Consider the following 13199-nt stretch of genomic DNA (forward strand, 5'->3'; position numbering starts at 1 on the left):
GAAGATATTTTAATGCCATTCTTGTAGAGTTTTAGAGTGTTTTGATATATGTCCTATTTGTGGTGGTCTGGTTGTTTATAGGAGACCTTTCAGAACTTCTTTCAGGGCAGGCTTGGTGATGGTTGCTTCCTTCAACTGTTGCTTGTCTGAGAAGGTTTTGATGCTTCCATCTAGTCTGAATGACAGTCTAGCAGGATATAGTATTCTTGGCTGAAAGCCTTTCTCATTGAGCACTCGATAGATATCTTGCCATTCTCTTCTGGCCTGTAGTGTTGGTATGGAGAAGTCTGCTGCTAATCTTATGGGTTTTCCTTTGTAGGTGACTCTTTGTTTTTCTCTTGCAGCCTTCAGTATCCTTTCTTTATCTGTATTCCTTTCCAATCTAAGTATGACATGTCTTGGTGTCTTTAGGTCTGGGTTAATTCTGTTTGGGACCCTCTGGGCTTCTTGAATCTTTATGTCTTTGGTGTTGTCTAGACTAGAGAAATTTTCAGCTATTATGGCCTGGAGAATGCTTTCTTCCTCCCCTTCTCTTTCTTCCTCTGGTAAGCCAATAATGCGTATATTGTTTCTTTTGAAGTCATCCCATAGGACTCTGTTGTTGTTTTCAGCATCTCTTAATCTCTTTTTGAGATCTCTTACTTCTTTTTTAGTTGTCTCTAATTCATTTTCAATCTTGATAATTCTGTCTTCAGCCTCATTGATTCTATTCTCTCTGCCCTCTACTGCTTTCTGGAGTTCATCTATTTTGTTGCCCTGCTCTGATACTGTTTTAGCCTGTTCAGCTAGTTGCCTTCTTAGCTCAGCAACTTCAGCTTTCAGCTCTCTAATAACCATGAGATTATTAGAATTTTCTTCCATATTCTCATTTGTTGTTCCTGCATTTCTGATTATAATTTTTTCAAATTCTTTACTCACTCCTGTTATTATTTCCTTAGCTAATGTCTGGATGTTGAACTCGTTGTTTTGTGCTTCACCCTCTGGAGGACTTTTAGCTGGACTTGTGTCCGGGTTCGATTCTCCAATATTTTTTCTTGTTGTTTTAACCATTTTATATATTATTTATGAGTTCCCTTTATCAGTACTTTTCAAATTATTGATCACTATTGCCTGGATTGACTTGTGTCTAAGTAAGTTAATTAAAGGGTTTACCGTGGTGGAAGTTAACAGTTTTTTCAATCCTGAGTTGGAGCTCAGTGGTTTAAAAGCCTCTTTTTTTTCTTCCCTGTAGGCTATGGGAGCCTGAGGGCTTTTAAACTATCAATAGGCTTCTTAGCTTAATCACTGACTCCTGACCAAGAGATAAAGCAGGGTGTGGCAGAGATAATCTAGTGGTTATGCAAAGAGACTTTCACAGCCCCTCAGCTATGCCACAGAGGTATAGGTCTTCTCCTGAGTTTCCCGGTTAGATCTCTGTCCCCTGGTGTCCCTCCCTGTTGCTGCTCCAGATTCTGAAGGTTGTCGCAATGGAGACTCAGAGTTGCACTTGGTGAGTCTCTGGGGAGTCCTTTCCTCCCTTCAGCTGTCCCCTTGTTGGTGGAGCAGACTGGAGGTGGTGTGTCCACTGATAAACTGTTGAACTGTTAGCAGTCACTTAATCTCTCCTTAGGCCCCTCTCTCCTCTCTGTCACCAGCCACGTGTGTTTGTACTCACGGGTGATTTACTAGGTTCCTGTGGTCATTCTAGTCCTGTCTTGTTTCGGTCCCAGGTGGTCTCCTTTGGTATTCCTAGTTGATCCGGGAGAGGAGAGGAGAGGAGAGGAGAGGAGAGGAGAGGAGAGGAGAGAAAGCGATCTGCTGCTCGTAGCTCCGCCTCCGGAAGTTGAAATCTCTAGGAGTAAACCTAACCAAAGAAGTGAAAGACTTGTATACTGAAAATTATGAGTCACTACTCAAGGAAATTGAAAAAGACACAAAGAAGTGGAAAGATATTCCATGTTCATGGGTAGGAAGAATTAACATCATCAAAATGAATATACTACCCAGAGCCATCTACAAATTTAATGCTATCCCCATCAAGATCCCAAGCACATTTTTTAGGAGAATAGAACAAATTCTACAAATGTTTATCTGGAACCAGAAGAGACCTAGAATTGCCAAAACAATCTTGAGAAAAAAGAACAGAACTGGAGACATCACACTCCCAGATTTCAAACTGTATTATAGGGCCATTGTCATCAAAACTGCTTGGTACTGGAACATGAACAGACACACTGACCAGTGGAATAGAATTGAGAGCCCAGAAATGAGGCCCCACACGTATGGACATCTAATCTTTGACAAAGGGGCCCAGACTATTACATGGGGAAAGCAGAGTCTCTTCAACAAATGGTGTTGGAAACAATGGGTTGAAACATGCAGAAGAATGAAACTGAACCACTGTATTTCACCAAATACAAAAGTAAATTCCAAGTGGATCAAGGACTTGGATGTTAGACCAGAAACTATCAGAAACTTAGAGGAAAATATTGGCAGAACTCTTTTCCGCATAAATTTCAAAGACATCTTCAATGAAACGAATCCAATTACAAAGAAGACTAAGGCAAGTATAAACCTATGGGACTACATCAAATTAAAAAGCTTCTTCACAGCAAAAGAAACCACTACCCAAACCAAGAGACCCCTCACAGAATGGGAGAAGATCTTTACATGCCATACATCAGATAAGAGTTTAATAACCAACATATATAAAGAGCTCACCAAACTCAACAACAAGACAATAAATAACCCCATCCAAAAATGGGGGGAGGACTTGGACAGAATATTCACCACAGAAGAGATCCAAAATGCCGAGAAACACATGAAAAAATGCTCCAAGTCTCTGATTGTCAGAGAAATGTAAATAAAGACAACAACGAGATACCACTTCACTCCTGTGAGAATGTCACACATCAGAAAAGGTAACAGCAGCAAATGCTGGAGAGGGTGTGGGGTCAAAGGAACCCTCCTGCACTGCTGGTGGGAATGTCAATGGGTCTAACCTCTGTGGAGAACAGTCTGGAGAACTCTCCGAAGGCTAGAAATGGACCTACCCTGTGACCCTGCAATTCCTCTCCTGGGGATATATCCTAAGGAACCCAACACACCCATCCTAAAAGATCTGTGTACACAAATGTTCTTGGCAGCACAATGTGTAACAGCCAAAACCTGGAAGCAACCCAGGTGTCCAACAACAGATGAGTGGCTGAGCAAGTTGTGGTATATATACACAATGGAATACTACTCAGCTATAAAAAATGGTGACTTCACCGTTTTCAGCCGATTTTTGGATGGACCTTGAAAAAATCATGTTGAGTGAAATAAGTCAGAAACAGAAGGATGAATATGGGATGATCTCACTCTCAGGCCGAAGTTGAAAAACAAGATCAGAAAAGAAAACTCAAGTAGAACCTGAACTGGAATTGGCGTATCGCACCAAAGTAAAAGACTCTGGGGTGGGTGGGTGGGGAGAATACAGGTCCAAGAAGGATTCAGAGGACCTAGTGGGGGTTGTATTGTTATATGGGAAACTGGGGAATATTATACATGTACAAACTATTGTACTTACTGTTGAATGTAAAACATTAATTCCCCAATTAAAAAAAATAACAATAATAATTACAACAATAAAACAAGGGCAACAAAAGGGAATAAATAAATGAATATTAAAAAATAAAAAGGATATAGGGGGTCATGCAGTAGCGCAGTGGGTTAAGCCCACATGGTGCAACGTGCAAGGACCGGCATAAGGATCCCAGTTCAAGCCCCCGGCTCCCCAACTGCAAGGAAGTCGCTTCACAGGCAGTGAAGCAGGTCTGCAGGCGACTGTCTTTCTCTCCCTCAGTCTTCCCCTCCTCTCTCGATTTCTCTCTGTCCTATCCAACAATGACATCATCAATAATAACAATAATAACTACCACAATAAAACAACAAGGGCAACAAAAGGGGAAAAAAATCTAAAATAAGGGAGTCGGGCAGTAGCGCAGATGGCTAAACACACGTGGCATGAAGCCAAGGACCGGCATAAGGATCCTGGTTTGAGTCCCTGGCTCCCCACCTGCAGGGGAGTCGCTTCACAGGTGGTGAAGCAGGTCTGCAGGTGTCTGTCTTTTTTTTTTTTAATTTTTTTATTTCTTTATTGGAGAATTAATGTTTTACATTCAACAGTAAATCCAATAGTTTGTACATGCATAACATTCCCCAGTTTCCCATATAACAATACAACCCCCACTAGGTCCTCTGAATCCTTCTTGGACCTGTATTCTCCCCACTCACCCACCCCAGAGTCTTTTACTTTGGTGCGATACGCCAAATCCATTTCAGGTTCTACTTGTGTTTTCTTTTCTGATCTTGTTTTTCAACTTTGGCCTGAGAGTGAGATCATCCCATATTCATCCTTCTGTTTCTGACTTATTTCACTTCACATGTGTCAGTCAAATTTCAGGGCGCCAGTATGCCGGGCTAGCTTCGCGGCAGGAGACAGATGACCAGAAACTCATGGCTGAGCTGAGAACGCAGTTTAATCTCTATTCATGAGCGGGCAAGCAGTCCAACAACCTAATCATAACACGATCCTGTCCTGCCTTTTTCTCCTCGGGCGGCAGAGTCAGGAACCCAGGAAGTATGTAGGATAGGGGGCGGAGAGACGCAAGAAGCAAAAAGGCAAAGACTAAACCAAAATCTCCTGGAGGCAGGGGCAGTGAGACCAAACCAATGTAACAGAATGATCATGTAAATAGACCACAATGTCAAGCAATGTAATAGAAAGGATACCAGATGCAGAATTAGAAGCATACCAACAAACATGAATTTTTTTAAAAATAATTTATTTCTTTATTGGGGAATTAATGTTTTACATTCAACAGTAAATACAATAGTTTGTACATGCATAACATTCCCCAGATTCCCATTTAACAATACAACCCCCACTATGTCATTCATCATCTTTCATGGACCTGTATTCTCCCCACCCACCCCAGAGTCTTTTACTTTGGTGTAATACTCCAAACCTTGAAAAAATCACGTTGAGTGAAATAAGTCAGAAACTGAAGGATGAATATGGGATGATCTCACTCTCAGGCCGAAGTTGGAAAACAAGATTAGAAAAGAAAACACAAGTCGAACCTGAAATGGAATTGGAGTATTACACCAAACATGAATTTTTCAAGGTTCATCCAAGATGGGTTGAAAACGGTGAAGTCACCATTTTTTACAGCTGAGTAGTATTCCATTGTGTATATAGACCATAACTTGCTCAGCCACTCATCTGTTGTTGGACGCCTGGGTTGCTTCCAGGTTTTGGCTATTACAAATTGTGCTGCCAAGAACATATGTGCACACAGATCTTTTAGGATGGATGTGTTGGGTTCCTTAGGATCTATCCCCAGGAGAGGAATTGCAGGGTCACAGGGTAGGTCCATTTCTAGCCTTCGGAGAGTTCTCCAGACTGTTCTCCACAGAGGTTGGACCCATTGACATTCCCACCAACAGTGCAGGAGGGTTCCTTTGTTCCCACACCCTCTCCAGCATTTGCTGCTGTTACCTTTTCTGATGTATGACATTCTCACAGGAGTGAAGTGGTATCTCGTTGTTGTCTTTATTTGCGTTTCTTTGACAGTCAGAGACTTGGAGTATTTTTTCATGTGTTTAATGGCCTTTTGGATCTCTTCTGTGGTGTATATTCTGTCCATGTCCTTCCCCCATTTTTGGATGGGGTTATTTGTTGTCTTGTTGTTGAGTCTGGCAAGCTCTTTATATATGTTGGTTATTAAACTCTTGTCTGATGTATGGCATGTAAAGATCTTCTCCCATTCTGTGAGGGGTCTCTTGGTTTGGGTAGTGGTTTCTTTTGCTGTGAAGAAGCTTTTTAATTTGATGTAGTCCCATAGGTTTATACTTGCCTTAGTCTTCTTTGTAGCTGGATTAGTTTCATTGAAGATGTCTTTAAAATGTATGCGGAAAAGAGTTTTGCCAATATTTTCCTCTAAGTATCTGATAGTTTCTGGTCTAACATCCAAGTCCTTGATCCACTTGGAATTTACTTTTGTATTTGGTGAAATGCAGTGGTTCAGTTTCATTCTTCTGCATGTTTAAACCCATTGTTTCCAACACCATTTGTTGAAGAGACTCTGCTTTCCCCATGTAATAGTCTGGGCCCCTTTGTCAAAGATTAGATGTCCATATGTGTGGGGCCTCATTTCTGGGCTCTCAATTCTATTCCACTGGTCAGTGTGTCTGTTCATGTTCCAGTACCAAGCAGTTTTGATGACAACGGCCCTATAATACACTTTGAGATCTGGAAGTGTGATGCCTCCGGTTCTGTTCTTTTTTCTCAAGATTGTTTTGGCAATTCTAGGTCTTTTCTGGTTCCAGATAAACATTTGTAGCATTTTTTTCTATTCTCCTAAAAAATGTGTCCAGGATCTCGATGGGATAGCATTAAATTTGTAGATGGTTCTGGGTAGTATATTCATTTTGATGATGTTAATTCTTCCTACCCATGAACATGGAATATCTTTCCACTTCTTTGTGTCTTTTTCAATTTCTTTGAGTAGTGACTCATAATTTTCAGTATACAAGTCTTTCACTTCTTTGGTTAGATTTACTCCTAGATATTTTATTGTTTTTGTTGATATAGTAAAAGGAATTGATTTCTGGATTTCAATTTCTTCTAACTTAGTGTTTGCATAGAGGAATGCCACTGACTTTTGAATATTAATTTTATAGCCTGACACCTTACTGTATTGCCTGATGATTTCCAAAAGCTTCTTGCTGGATTCCTTAGGTTTTTCCATGTATACTATCATGTCATCTGCAAATAGGGAGAGTTTGACTTCTTCTCTTCCAATCTGTATGCCTTTAATTCCTTGCTCCTGCCTGATTGCTATGGCAAGAACTTCCAACACTATGTTGAATAGTAATGGTGATAGTGGGCAGCCCTGTCTAGTACCTGATCTGAGTGGAAATGCTTCCAGTTTTTCACCATTGAGTATGATGTTGGCTGTAGGTTTGCTATATATAGACTCCACTATCTTCAGGAATTTTCCATCTGTTCCCATCTTTTGTAGTGTTTTGATCATAAAGTGATGTTGGATTTTGTCAAAGGCTTTCTCTGCATCTATTGATATGATCATGTGGTTTTGGGTCTTGCTTTTGTTGTGTGGTGTACAGGTGTCTTTCTTTCTCTCCCCCTCTCTGTCTTCCCCTCCTCTCCCCATTTCTCTCTGTCCTATCCAACAAGGACTACATCAACAACTACAACAATAATAACTACAACAAGGGCAACAAAAGGGAATAAATATATTTTAAAACAATAATAATAAATCTAAAATAAATAAAACAAAAAGTACATATATATATATGGAGAGAGAGAGAGAGAGAGGGAGAGGGAAATAGGAGAGAACTCCATAGGGGCACTGGGAACCCAACTAGGAAATAGGTGCTTCAGACTTGCAAGTCCTGAGTGCTACCAGCTGAGGTATTTCCCAGAGGAGAGCTCATCTGAATGTCCCACATCCTGAGAAAGTAGTTGTGAGGAAAAAATATATAATTTCAAGTACCTCCCCACCCCAGCCTGCTCATCTTTGGCTGATGGTGGTGTGGGGGATTGAAGCTGGGACCTCAGAGCCTCAGGTGTGAGTCTGTTTGCATAACCATTATGCTATCTACCTCCCCAACACATCAAATACCATTGGAAGCAAAGTTAAATATTAATTAAAAAGTTAAAGGCGGGGGCCGGGCAGTAGCACAGCAGGTTAAGTGCACAAGGTGAGTAAACTCAAGGACCAGCATAAGAACCCCAACAATAATAACTACAAAACGGGAGTCGGCGGTAGCACATTGGGTTAAGTGCAGGTGGTGCAAAGCACAAGGACCGGCCTAAGGATCCCAGTTCGAGCCCCCGGCTCCCCACCTGCAGGGGAGTCACTTCACAGGCAGTGAAGCAGGTCTGCAGGTGTCTGTCTTTCTCTCCCCCTGTCTTCCCCTCCTCTCTCCATTTCTCTCTGTCTTGTCCAACAACAACCACATCAATAACAATAATAACTACAACAACAATAAAAAGACAAGGGCAACAAAAGGGAAAAACAAATAAATAAATAAAATTTAAAAAGTAACTACAAAACAACAAGGGCAACAAAAGGGAATAAATAAATGAATAAATATTTTTAAAAAGAAATAAGTAGAGAACTAAGAACAGAAGGGGGAACACTTAGCAGAACTTGGACTGGAGTTGGTGTATTGCACCAAAGTAGAAGACACTGTGGTGGGGGTGGGGGGTTCAGGTCCTGGCAGAGGAAGACGGGGGGGGGGGGGTAGAGTATTATGTGGAAAACTGAGGAATGTTACACACATGCAAAAGACTATATCTTACTGTCATCCGTAAACCATTAATCCTCCCCAATAGAGGAAAGAAAAGAAAAAAAAAAACAAATGGAAAAAATTAAGGGAGCCGGGTAGTGGTGGTGCTTTCCAGCACACGGGGAGCCAAGTTCAAGCCCCCTCCCCGCGGGCAAGGGGGAAGCTTCACAAGAGGTGAAGCTCAGGTGTCTCTGTCTCACTCCCTTTTTAATTTTTTTATTTATTCCCTTTTGTTGCCTTGTTGTCTTTTATTGTTGTAGTTATTATTATTGTTGTTGTCATCGTTGGGTAGAACAGAGAGAAATGGAGAGAGGAGGAGAAGACAGGGGGAGAGAAAGACAGACACCTGCAGACCTGCTTCACTGCCTGTGAAGCGACTCCCCTGCAGGTGGGGAGCCGGGGCTCGAACCGGGACCTTTACGCAGGTCCTTGCGCTTTGCACCACGTGCGCTTAAGCCGCTGCACTACAGCCTGACTCCCTCTCTCTCCCTTTTTATCTCTCCCTCTCCTCTCAATCTCTCTGTCCTGTGAAATTAAAGGAAAAAATTGCCCACTAGGAGTGATGCATTCATCAAACATGCACTGAATCTCAGTGACAACCCTGGTGGCAAATTAAAATAAAAAGCCAAGCAAGGGACTTCCGGAGGCGGAGCTACGAGCAGCAGATCGTTTTCTCTCCTCTCTTCTCCTCTCCTCTCCTCTCCTCTCCTCTCCTCTCCTCTCCCGGATCAACTAGGAATACCAAAGGAGACCACCTGGGACCGAAACAAGACAGGACTAGAATGACCACAGGAACCCAGTAAATCACCCGTGAGTACAAACACGCGTGGCTGGTGACAGAGAGGAGAGAGGAGCCTAAGGAGAGATTAAGTGACTGCTAACAGTTCAGCAGTTTATCAGTGGACACACCACCTCCAGTCTGCTCCACCAACAAGGGGACAGCTGACGGGAGGAAAGGACTCCCCAGAGACTCACCAAGTGCAACTCTGAGTCTCCATTGCGACAACCTTCAGAATCTGGAGCAGCAACAGGGAGGGACACCAGGGGACAGAGATCTAACCGGGAAACTCAGGAGAAGACCTATACCTCTGTGGCATAGCTGAGGGGCTGTGAAAGTCTCTTTGCATAACCACTGGATTATCTCTGCCACACCCTGCTTTATCTCTTGGTCAGGAGTCAGTGATTAAGCTAAGAAGCCTATTGACAGTTTAAAATCCCTCAGGCTCCCATAGCCTACAGGGAAGAAAAAAAAAAAGAGGCTTTTAAACCACTGAGCTCCAACTCAGGGATTGAAATAACTGTTAACTTCCACCACTGAAAATAACTGTTAACTTCCACCAATGTGAACCCTTTAATTAACTTACTTAGACACAAGTCAATCCAGGCAATAGTGATCAATAATTTGAAAAGTACTGATAAAGGGAACTCATAATATGAGTTAAAACAACAAGAAAAAATATTGGAGAATCGAACCCGGACACGAGTCCAGCTAAAAGTCCTCCAGAGGGTGAAGCACAAAATAATGAGTTCAACATCCAAACATTAGCTAAGGAAATAATAACAGGAGTGAGTAAAGAATTTGAAAAAATTGTAATCAGAAATGCAGGAACAACAAATGAGAATATGGAAGAAAATACTAATTATCTCATGGTTATTAGAGAGCTGAAAGCTGAAATCGCTGAGCTAAGAAGGCAACTAGCTGAACAAGCTAAAACAGTATCAGAGCAGGGCAACAAAATAGATGAACTCCAGAAAGCAGTAGAGGGCAGAGAGAATAGAATCTATGAGGCTGAAAACAGAATTAGCAAGATTGAGGATGAATTAGAGACAACTAAAAAAGAAGTAAGAGATCTCAAAAAGAGATTAAGAGATGCTGAAAACAACAACAGAGTCCTATGGGATGACTTCAAAAGAAACAATATACGCATTATTGGCTTACCAGAGGAAGAAAGAGAAGGGGAGGAAGAAAGCGTTCTCCAGGCCATAGTAGCTGAAAACTTCTCTAGTCTTAGACAACATCAAAGACATAAAAATTCAAGAAGCCCAGAGGGTCCCAAACAGAATTAACCCAGACCTAAAGACACCAAGACATGTCATACTTAGATTGGAAAGGAATAAGGATAAAGAAAGGATCCTCAAGGCTGCAAGAGAAAAACAAAGAGTCACCTACAAAGGAAAACCCATAAGATTAGCAGCAGACTTCTCCATACAAACACTACAGGCCAGAAGAGAATGGCAAGATATCTATCGAGTGCTCAATGAGAAAGGCTTTCAGCCAAGAATACTATATCCTGCTAGACTGTCATTCAGACTAGAGGGAGGCATCAAAACCTTCTCAGACAAGCAACAGTTGAAGGAATCAACCATCACCAAGCCTGCCCTGACAGAAGTTCTGAAAGGTCTCCTATAAACAACCATAATAATCCTATCATGGGTTCCACCACAAATAGGACATATATCAAAACACTCTAAAACTCGTTGCCCTGCCTTGACTGAATGATTGTCTCTGTGTGATTGTGTGTGAGCATGCTGTGAGCCACATGGCCTTCACGGCTACGGGGCGTGAGTGGGCTTTCTACCTGCGTGTCTGTGGGGTCGTTTCAGCTCAGTGGAGATTCTTGGCCATGCCAAGACCAGGTCGGGGCTTATACGACTAATCCTAAGCTAAGACCCCTTAAGGTCCCGCGAGGGGCCCGGCCAGGCGAGCACAGTTGATTGTCTGTCATCCATCGGATGCCAGTTCTTTTTCACCCCTTTTTTTATTTATAATCCTATCATGGGTTCCACCTCATCCAGGGGGCAGCCAGATCCCTCCCTTGAATCCTTGCGTATTTTACTTAAGAGTTGAGGCTTGACTCTTTCTGATAATCAAGCCCTTCAGGCCTGGGGGTGCCTACTCAAGTTCGCCCCTTGGCTTCCTGTTGCCAACCTCTTCGACTGGGACACCTGGGACCGAGTAGAACAACTGATCACTCGGGTCCAGGTCGACTAAGGAGAGATTCCGCCTCTCGGGGTACTCCCTACCATCTCGGCTCTAAAAAGCTGCTTTCCACCCAGGCCTCCCAAGGAAACCAAAGAAAGACGGCCACAAAAGGAGACAGAGATTAAGACTGACCCAAAGATAGATGCACCTGATAAATTGGCCCCACCTTCCTCAAAGCCCCTGTACCCCTCTTTAGACCCCTTTGGTTGTGCTCCCTGGCCCAACATTAAGCCATGTTCCTCCAAGTCCCCAACTCCTGAGTCGCTCACTAACCCTTTCCGCACTCCTGGTCCCTTGCCTTCAGGGCCTCCTCCCTATATGGGAGGGGCCTTCGGCTTAGGAGAAACTCCCCACCTTTACCCTGTCAATCCAAATTCGGGGGGTAACAGACCAGCCACCTGGTATCCCTGGGACCCCAGAGAATTAAAAAAACTAAAAAAGGCTGTGGCTGAAGACGGACCCAGCTCACCCGGGGCAGATACTATTCTTGAGGGCCTGCCCACCAGGCCTGTGTCACCCGGGATTGGAAAGAATTGGCTAAAGCCGTCCTGCCTGGGCCCACATTTCTTAAATTTCTGGCCTAGTTTAATGAAGAATGCCGAGCCCAGGGAGAAAGAAACCAAAACGCCCAACCCCCCATTCCTATCACCTATCACATGCTCTCTGGCACCTCTGACCAATTTGCCACGGGTGCCCAACAGGCAGCTATTCCCCCCCCCCCCTTATCGAGATCAAATTAGAGCCATTGGCCTCACAGCCTGGCGAAAGCTTGATGAGGGACCCACTGAATCCCCCATAGCAGGCATTAATCAAAAGGCCAGTGAGGACCTCCCCTCCTTTATCGATAGGGTCCAGAAGGGCTTGCAAAGAAAGTTTCCGGCAGGTGAACTTAGGGACCGCTTTGTCAGATCATTGGTTTGGGACGGCATGGACGCTGACCATAAGCTTGCCTGTGCTGGGCTGCGCCAGCAGAGTCTTGACCATTGGATTATTGCCGCCAGAGATGTTGGCTCTTCCTCCCACCAGACTAGGGCCTTGGCGGCCGCCCTTAAAAAAACCCATAAAGAAGACACAGCTGTCCTAGTTAATACCCTCCAACAAACTTTAACTAGCAAAGGGCGCACTTGCTTTGGTTGTGGCATAGAGGGCCACTTTAAGTGAGAGTGCCCTAACCAGGTAAGAACCCCCCCTAACCAATCCACCGGGGGGCCTCGCACACCCTGCCCCAAGTGCAGAAAGGGCTTTCGTTGGGCCCGAGATTGCAAATCTAACTTCAGTCTCAATGGCCAACCTTTAAACTCCCTCAGGGGCCATCCCCAGCCCCGTTAAACAAGGGGAGGGGTCATGTCAGGGCCCACTGTACTGTCCCCCTGGTTCCCGGACTTAGACCTAAAATGACCCTTACCATAGGAGTAAAGACCTTCAGGTTCCTCATTGACACTGGAGCCGACCGGACAGTTATCCGAAAGGAGGAGGTTCCCCCTTCCTGGCAGTTGTCCCCGGGACCCTCTCTATTGGGAGTGGGAGGGCAGTCCACGTCATGGGAAACCTCCACCTGGCTTCCCTGGGCTGATCACGAAGGCAATCATGGAGAGGTGCGCCCCCTTGGTGGTCTCTGGCCTTACGGCTAATCTCCTGGGCCAGGACATCCTCGGAGAAGCCGAGGCATTCATTACAACAGACCACAAGAGATTCTATTATGACCCCTTAGATGATGAGGAGTATCAACAGTCCTTTGAACAGGGAAAGAAGATTTTCCCTAACTACAGGGGAGATCCCCATGTTGAGCCGTTTCACCCCCAATCCTAAGGGCCACTGCTTTCCCCCCGGTACCAAAAATTCAGTGGAAACCGGGAGACCCCATATGGGTTGAGCAGTG

This window comes from Erinaceus europaeus, chromosome 16 (genome assembly GCF_950295315.1).
Source record: "Erinaceus europaeus chromosome 16, mEriEur2.1, whole genome shotgun sequence".
Taxonomy (NCBI): Eukaryota; Metazoa; Chordata; class Mammalia; order Eulipotyphla; family Erinaceidae; genus Erinaceus; species Erinaceus europaeus.